The sequence below is a fragment of the Mus musculus genome, chromosome 12, assembly GCF_000001635.26.
Source record: "Mus musculus strain C57BL/6J chromosome 12, GRCm38.p6 C57BL/6J".
Taxonomy (NCBI): domain Eukaryota; kingdom Metazoa; phylum Chordata; class Mammalia; order Rodentia; family Muridae; genus Mus; species Mus musculus.
In genome coordinates this window covers 45,102,601-45,111,022 of record NC_000078.6, presented here as the reverse complement: position 1 = coordinate 45,111,022, position 8,422 = coordinate 45,102,601, and the positions used below count along the sequence as shown (strand labels likewise).

At 42.0% G+C, this 8,422-nt stretch overlaps 1 non-coding gene across 1 annotated transcript; it reads right to left on the bottom strand.

The window, feature by feature from the left end:
• Window positions 1–1,885: 1,885 nt before the first annotated feature.
• On the bottom strand, window positions 1,886–2,016 carry Gm24731. The gene has a single exon (XR_003950365.1). It is a non-coding gene; the product is annotated as a small nucleolar RNA SNORA17 (small nucleolar RNA).
• Window positions 2,017–8,422: the final 6,406 nt, after the last annotated feature.

Sequence of the window (8,422 nt, the reverse complement as noted above, 5' to 3'; positions counted from 1 at the left end):
AGAACATTTAGAAACATCTTTCAGAATCAGGTCACTCCCTTCATCTTTAAGAGAAACATACTTGATTTTATTTTCTATGTCTCATCCCCAGATTGCTGGATTTTAAATTCTATTAGCCACACCTGTTTTTTTTTTTTCAACTTTTTACTCATTCTTTGTGACTTTCATGTTATGCACCCCAATCCCACTAATCTTTCCCTCTCCTCATACCTGTCCTTAACCCTTGCAACCTATCCTCCAATATAAAAAAGAAATCTTATTGTGGAAGCTGTAGTGTGTCACAGTGTGCCCCATAGTATATTCTTTTTTGTCCACATTTCTTTGCTTGCAAATGTTCATTGCAATGAGTTGCTACTCTGGTACAAAGCCTCAGGCTTGCACTATTCTATCAATACTGGAAGCTCACTGGGACTCCTCTCAAATATCCCATTGTTACCCTGTGTCATGAAGATCCTATAGTATTGGATTTGTAGAACTGGCTCCTATATGCATTCCAACAGTTCATTGATGGGATAGATGTTGGGGTTGGCTAATTCAAAGCCCTGGATCTAGGTCTGAGAGGGATCTGAGCTCATCAGCCCATTGGCTCTCCTACTCTCCTGCTTTCGGGACTGACTCACAGGCAACACCTATAACTAGGGCTAACTCTACTTGGCTGCCTAGGCAAGGCACAGGCATCTGTTCTCCCAAGGGTTTCAGCTGTGAGTGACAAGGCCAGTTCTCCCACTCTCATGACCCCAGGGCTAGCTTACCTTCCCGACATAGGTAGCAAGGAAAAGAGTTGGGGAACACACATCTCCCACATCCTTGACATGACACTGCAGACAAGAGGGATGGCTGGCTCTCCTGTGCTTATACCCTCAGACCTAGCTCACCTGCAACACCCACATCCAGGGACAGCTGAACTATGGCTACCCACATGAGGCACAGGGACTGCTCTCCTGAGTGCTGCAGCATGTGGGGGGTTAGGGGCAGCTTTCCTGCCTGCCACGGGAGGCAAGGGACACTGAGTGGGATATCTCTCCCTTTCCCATGTCAATAAATCGCAGACATGTGGCCAGCTCTACCATCCTTAAGCCCTCAGGGCCAGCTCACTGGCACCCCTGCCACCAGGATCAGTTCTACTGTGTTCCCAGAAGAGGGGCAGGGCCAGTTGTTCTGCTTTCATGACCTCAGAGCCAGGTCTCCCACCTTCTGCAGGTGCTAGGGGGAGGGGAAAGGAGGGGATCTCTCTCTCATCTATGCCACCTCATAGGAGATGAGTGGCAGGGCCTGCTCTCCCATGCTCATACCCTCATACCCTCAGGCAGGTTCATCTGCAACTCTTGCAATGTGTGGGCCCACTTCCCAAACCCCACTACCCCAACAAGGTGGCAGCCCAAACCACAGACATCCATATAGACTTTGGTGGTAACAGACCCCTGCTGTAGGGTCATAGACCCAGACATGAACACCCAATGGCACCACAGGGCAGGACCCCACCATGTTCCTTTGTGACATCTCTGGCTACTCACAGCAGACTGTTCCTCACTATCCTCGAGTCTCCAGTTCTTCCTTTCTTCATTGTGCCCACATTGTTCTGCTTCTCTTTCTCTTCCATTTCTCCACCACTTTCTCGCTCCTCTTAGTGGTGCCTGAGGTCTCTGCGTATCTGGTTTTATCTCATAGTGCAATGCTCCATCTCTGCATTATGGCACCAGGCAGGGGTCATCTCAGGCATGGTCTGCCCTGTTCCCAGGTCTGCACAGCACAGAACTGGTGGCCATATCAGGTTAGCTTCCTGTCTGGGGCCACATAGTGCCAGTCTGATGGTCATCTCAGTCTCACTCTTCACTTGGCCCATCTGCTGGACTGGTAGTTGTCCCAGGCTCGCTTTTTTTCAGAGAGTATTGGGCTACTAACCATTCTGTGTACACAAGTCAGAACACTAAGCATAAACATGGCATCTCTTGTCTCTGCCACCTACTAATGCACAGGCAACACAGCAGGCAAATCCCCAAAGCCTCTAAGGGCAGGGGATTCACATCTTTTTTTTAGAAAACAAAACACATTTAAATGTATTTAATTTCCTTGTTCTAGCTAACCTTAATATAGGGCATAGATTATCTCCTTCTGCCTCTAAATTTAAACAACTTTTAACATTCTTCCTTCAGCTCTATATCTTCCTAATAATGTTACTTGGGATATCACCCAATACAATTTGAATGATCACCACTACTGCATAACTTCCTAATGGACATCTATCTGTGTCTCCTATTTATAACTTGTAACCTCTAAAATGCAAAGACCTTTCATCTAAACCAGGTAATAAGCTAGCTTCCTAAGTCCAGCAGGTCATATCTTCTCAGTGATTTTCCTACACAGTCTCTTTATCCATGTATACTGTGATCTCAGCTATTGGGAGCTAATGATTATTTCAATCCTGGGCTACACACAAATATAATGTGTCTTTTTCTGGATTTTCTGAGATTGGAGTTCAAGGAATCTTTTCACTCAACTACCTTTTTGTAAAGTGTGTGTGTGTGTGTGTGTGTGTGTTTGTGTGTGTGTGTGTGTGTGTTGCTATTATTGTGGTAATCAAACCTAGGACTTTATATATGTTATGCATGCACTCTACTACTGAGCTAGATTCCCCGATCATCTGCAAGCATTTTCTGAGAATACTACATCCTATTTTAAAATGGTTTGACCTATCTATTTGCTAAGTACTAAGAGAAACAAGTTTCCATTCTTTTTGCTATACCATTTTCTCCACCCTATGTCAATAGCCTAAACATAAAATGAGCAGTTTAGTGTGTCCTTGGTGTTTGAAACCTAATTTACTGGTTAGTACCTATGATACACACACACACGTGATTAGTACACACAATTCTACCATGATGCCTAGCTCCTGGTGCACACATATCTTCTCCCACTAGTAGGAAGGTGGAGTCAGGCGTGGTGGAGTATAATCATATCCCTAGCACTGGCTGGGAGTGCACTCTGGGCTCAGTGAGAGACCATATCTCAAAAATGAAAGTAGAGAGGGATAAAGACACTTGTGATGTTTATCTCAGCTCTCCACACATAATGCGTGCACACACACACACACACACACACACACACACACACACTCACACTATATGCACATACTCACATACATAAAACACAAACACACACATACAACTAATAGTGTTATCTGGTAGTTGAAAGGAAAGTCAGAGATTCAAAACATTAAAAATATGCAGCCTGCTAACAATTGCTTTGAAGATAGAAAAGGCAATACGGCCAGGAATGCCAGGACTGTAAGGTAGTCTGTAGAGGTGAGAGCAGTTTCTAACCAATAGGAAACAAGGAAACTGGGACCTCAGATTTAGAGCTATAGAGATTCCAGCTCCCAGAGGAGATCCTGAAGCCTGACAATCCTGTTAAGAATGAGACTCAGAGCTTATGTTCCTTGCACTCTCTGGTTAGGAACTACTCGTCCCTACACCATAGTTTCAACCATGTGATACCCTGAGAACTGGCCATGACACACTTGACTTCTGACCTACAGAACTATGAGCTAATAAATGGGTGCTGTTTTAGACTCTAATTGAGTAGGACTTGATGGGACTGGAGTGAAAGATTAACACAGCCGTGCGTGGTGGCACATGCCTTTAATCCCAACACTCAGGAGGCAGAGGCAGGCAGATTTCTGAGTTTGAGGCCAGCCTGGTCTACAGAGTGAGTTCCAGGACAGCCAGGGCTACACAGAGAAACCCTGTGTCGACAAACAAAAACAAAAAACAAAAAAAAATAAAAGAAAGAAAGAAAGAGAGAGAGAGAGAGAGAGAGAGAGGGAGGGAGAGAGAGAGAGAGAGGAGAGGAGAGGAGAGGAGAGGAGAGGAGAGGAGAGGAGAGGAGAGGAGAGGAGAGGAGAGGAGAGGAGAGGAGAGGAGAGGAGAGGAGAGGAGAGGAAAGGAAAGGAAAGAAAAGGAAATGAGGAAACCAACGTACAGATGTAATGTGCATAAGTTCATGGCTGTCCTGGCTTTACTGTATGCCAATTTTGAAATATTAACGCAAAACCTGAGGTTATAGTTACTACTCTAGTTTTAGTAATGTATTCAAAAATATGTTTCACGATAAAATGCATAAACAAGATAATAAAATGCTGAATAATGAAAACAAAATGTGACAGAGTGAAGTCACAATCAGTTTAATGACCATTCCCAAAGAGGAATGGCAAGTGAATAATTCAGTGTGCCTGCAAGGAAACATATAGTAGTTTGCCTAAAATTTTTATTACCTATAACTTTCTCTGAAACAATCTATCAATGCTTTGAACACTGATATCTGATACATAGTTACCAAATTAATGGATTGCAATGAATTGGTAAAGCAGTGTGTATAACAGATGACAGGATTAAGATTCTCATAATAGATGTCAATAAGTCAAGTGTAGCACAATGAAAATTTGGATTTTGGATTTGGTTTCATTTTTGAAACAGAGTCGCACTATTTATTCACCTGATTAAGGCCTGGAACTCATAAGCCCTCTGCTTCTGCTTTCCAAGTGCTAGTGTTAAAGATGTGGCTCACATGTTTTAGTGATAGACTTAGACATTCAGCAATGGAGTCAGACTGAATTTGGACGAAGAGATTTAACATTAATTCTTACAGCAACAAAAAAGCAGAAGGCGAGTTGACCTTAAGCTTAACATTTGTCAACTATAATTATTGGAACCTTGAATAAAACTTCTGGTTATATCTGAAGCAGAATGATTGAAAGCTAGTTAGTCTAAACCTAGAGGAACACATTTAATGCTGGTTGGTATATTGAACTAGAGTTGCAAAGGTTAACCATGCCAGGCTAGAAGATGTCCTTTCCAAGAGACTCAGTTGCTCTAAATTCTTTCTGGCAGCTCAGTTGGTTTTACTTTTCCGAACAGCTGCTCTGGTCTTTTTGCAGCTTCTCTTGTTGACTCTTGGGAAGAAGGGGCCCTACAGAGTCTACTCAATTTCAGGGACTTCCTAAAGCTAATTTGAATTATTTACTTTCTGTCTAAAGAAGCTTCCCTGCAGGATAGAAGGTATCAAGGTTGGAGGAAATGGATACAAGACAAACAAAAGAAGTTTCTTTAATCTCAGATGACCTTAGTTTCTGTCAAGTTGAAAAAAATTAAATCCAGCACAATAGTCATAAATACAAACCAGGAATGAGCTCCCAACTGTACTTTGGAATAATTTTTGTTTTGTTTTGTTTTTAACTCTGTGCCTGTGTGCATGCGTGCAGGCAGAGGCTGATATTGAAAGTCTTCCTCGGAGTCACTTCTTCACTTTATTTTTTGAAACAGGATCTCTCATTAATCCTAAAACTCACCGTTTGACTAGACTAGCTGGCCAGCAAGTCCCTTGGATGCACCTGCCTGTACCTATTAGGGCTGAAGCTGCACACATGCACTGTGACATCTGACTTCTTTCTATCTGTGGTCTGGGGATGCTCACTCAGGTTGCTGTGCCTATACAGCAAACACTTGACCCACTAAGCCATCTATCTCCCCAGCCCCAGAAAATATTTCAAATTCTACTTTTCTTCCAACTATGTATGGTGACTAGATGATGAAATGATATCATAGTAATTATTCTTGAAGCAATATTAGATGTTCTGTACCTTTCCCATTTTCATAGTATTTTTATAAGTAATTTTTAGTGGATATTTTATTTATTTACATTTCAAATGTTATCCCCTTTCTGATTTCCCCTCTGGAAAACCCCCATCCCATTTCTCTCCTCTGATTCTCTGAGGGTGCTCCTCCACCCACTTGCCCACTCCCGACTCACTGCTCTAGCATTCCTCTACACTGGGGCAACAAGCCTTCATAGGACCAAGGACTTTTCTTCCCATTGATGCTAGATAAGGCCACCCTCTGCTACATATGCAACTGGAGCCCTGGGTCCCTCCATGTGTACTCTCTGGTTGGTGGTTTAGCCCCTGGGATCTCTGGGGGTCTGGTTGGTTGATATTGTTGTTCTTCCTATGGGGTTACAAACCCCTTCAGCTCCTGCAGTCTTTCCCCTGACTCCTCCACTGGGGTCTCTGTGCTGAGTCCAGTGGGTGGATGAAAACATCTGCATCTGTATTGGCCAGGCTCGGACAGAGCCTCTCAGTAGACAGCTAGAGCAGACTTCCGTCAATATTAAAATATCATTTCTGATTTCACTATCCTAAAATAAAGCCATTCAATTAAGGGTGGCTTCTACTTTACCTTTTTTAAAGATTTATAGAGATTCAAGAAGGCAAAGGAATCCCCTGACTGCTTACCTTGTGCCCCAACTTGAGTTCTGGAACTGTTTTATAATCCCATCCATCAGCAGTTGAAAATGCCTCAATTTGGCTCATACAGTATTCCTTTATTAACATTTATTTCCTTTCCTCCATGGTATCTTTGGTGCCTTTATGACCTTGTTTCTCAATCCTCTTACTAAAAGATCTACTGCTTTGTGCCTTAGTTTCTCTACTTACAAAATTAGTCCTGTGGTTCATGCCACTTACGAAATTGTGTATTTTTGCTGTTCCAAGCTAAGTACTTGACCAAGGGGAGTTTTCTAAAGTATAATGTTGTGCAAATGAGAATTTAAGTTAATTAAATTCAGTGACATTAAACTAACCATAAAACTCCCAATGTGTACAAAATGACTCATTTCCAGCAAGCCCTACTTAATAACACTAAATTGTAAGGGGTTATGATTTAGTTAGCTTCTGTGCCAAACAACCTTAAGACTACAGTTTAAAGGAAATCTTTAGAAAGAAAACTGCATTGCAAAAGTGATTATTTTTGATTATTATTCCCAGAAAATAACTCTTAAAGTATTGGATCTTGCTCCTGTATTACAGGAAAACAGAATGAAAGAATTTATCAAATTGGTGTAGAGTTTGAGGTGAAGAAGAACAGGTATTGATATTAAGATAGGGAACCGGTCACGAGATAGATGCCTTGCTGCACAAGATGTAACTTGATCTTACCTGTTATGGATACATCAAGGTTTCAAACATGCAAACACATTTTTCATAGCAAGCTCACTTGTAGAATTAATATTAAGGAAATTATTGATAAGGGGCTGACAAGATGGTTCAGCGGTTAAGATCACTGCCTGCTTGCAGAGGTCTTGAGTTCAATTCTCAACTACCACATGGTGGCTCACAACCATCTGTAATGAGATCCAATGCCTTCTTCTGGTGTGTCTGAAGACAGCTACAGTACATATATACATACATACATACATATGTGTGTGTCTAAGTAATAAATTAATAAATCTCTTTTAAAAAGGAAATAATAAAGTATCAAAATATATAAACAATATGGTTCATTTTCTGCTGTTTTTCTTATTAAGACAAAGTGACCCGGATTCCCGATTCTCCTGCTATATGAGCCAAAGTTAATCAATAAGCCCCCACCTGTCTAAGGCAAGGTAACCTCCTGAAATACTGAGAGTTGTGGTTCTTAGAAAATAACAGAGCCACATGGGAAATATGATGACCAAATGGTTTTGTCCTTAAAAACCTCTACAATACTTGTAGAATCCAAAATAAATTCAAGACCACCCAGCCCCTTCCCCTCTGAAGGGACTTTCAGGAACATAGTGGTCAAAATGATTAAGTCTACAGCTACCAAAACAAAATGAGCTGTTCTCAGAAAAATAACCATAACAAGATTAGCAGTTCCCAGAGAAATTCCCCTACCCCGTCCCACACTGAATTCTGAGAAAAACCACAAACTGCCCTGACATTGTTAGAATTCCCTGTGACTTTAATAGCTGTGATGTTAATAGATGACCCATAAGTTCACAATGTACTGCTGCTTTGCTGATAACCGACCATAAGGGCAGGCAAAGTGAATCACTAGGCCAAAGGTAATGACCCTATGCAAACCAACCAATGCCTGAAAAGGTTACTTGCTACACCAATGAGAATAAGCCAGCTAGCCCTGTTGCCTAAATATGCCCCTTACAAGGTATAAAAAGTGTATTCTTTGTTTGTTCTGGGTCTCTCCTCTTGCCTGTGTGCTGAGGAGGGTCCCCAATGCATTGGATCAATAAAAATCCTCTTGCCGTCTGCAGCAATGGCAGTCTCTGTGGTCTTTGTGGTCTTTGTGAGTGAGGGTCTTTTGGCAGACTCCAACATACTTATCTCTGTAAATGTAACATTTCTTTCATCAGACTAAGTAATGAGATAAGAGCTTGTCTTAGTCAAGGTTTCTATTCCTGCACAAACATCATGACCAAGAAACAAGTTGGGGAGGAAAGGGTTTATTCAGCTTACACTTCCATACTGCTGTTCATCACCAAAGGATGTCAGGACTGGAACTCAAGCAGGTTAGGCAGCAGGAGCTGATGCAAAGGCCATGGAGGGATGTTACTTATTTGCCTGCTTTCCCTGGCTTGCTCAGCTTGCTTTCTT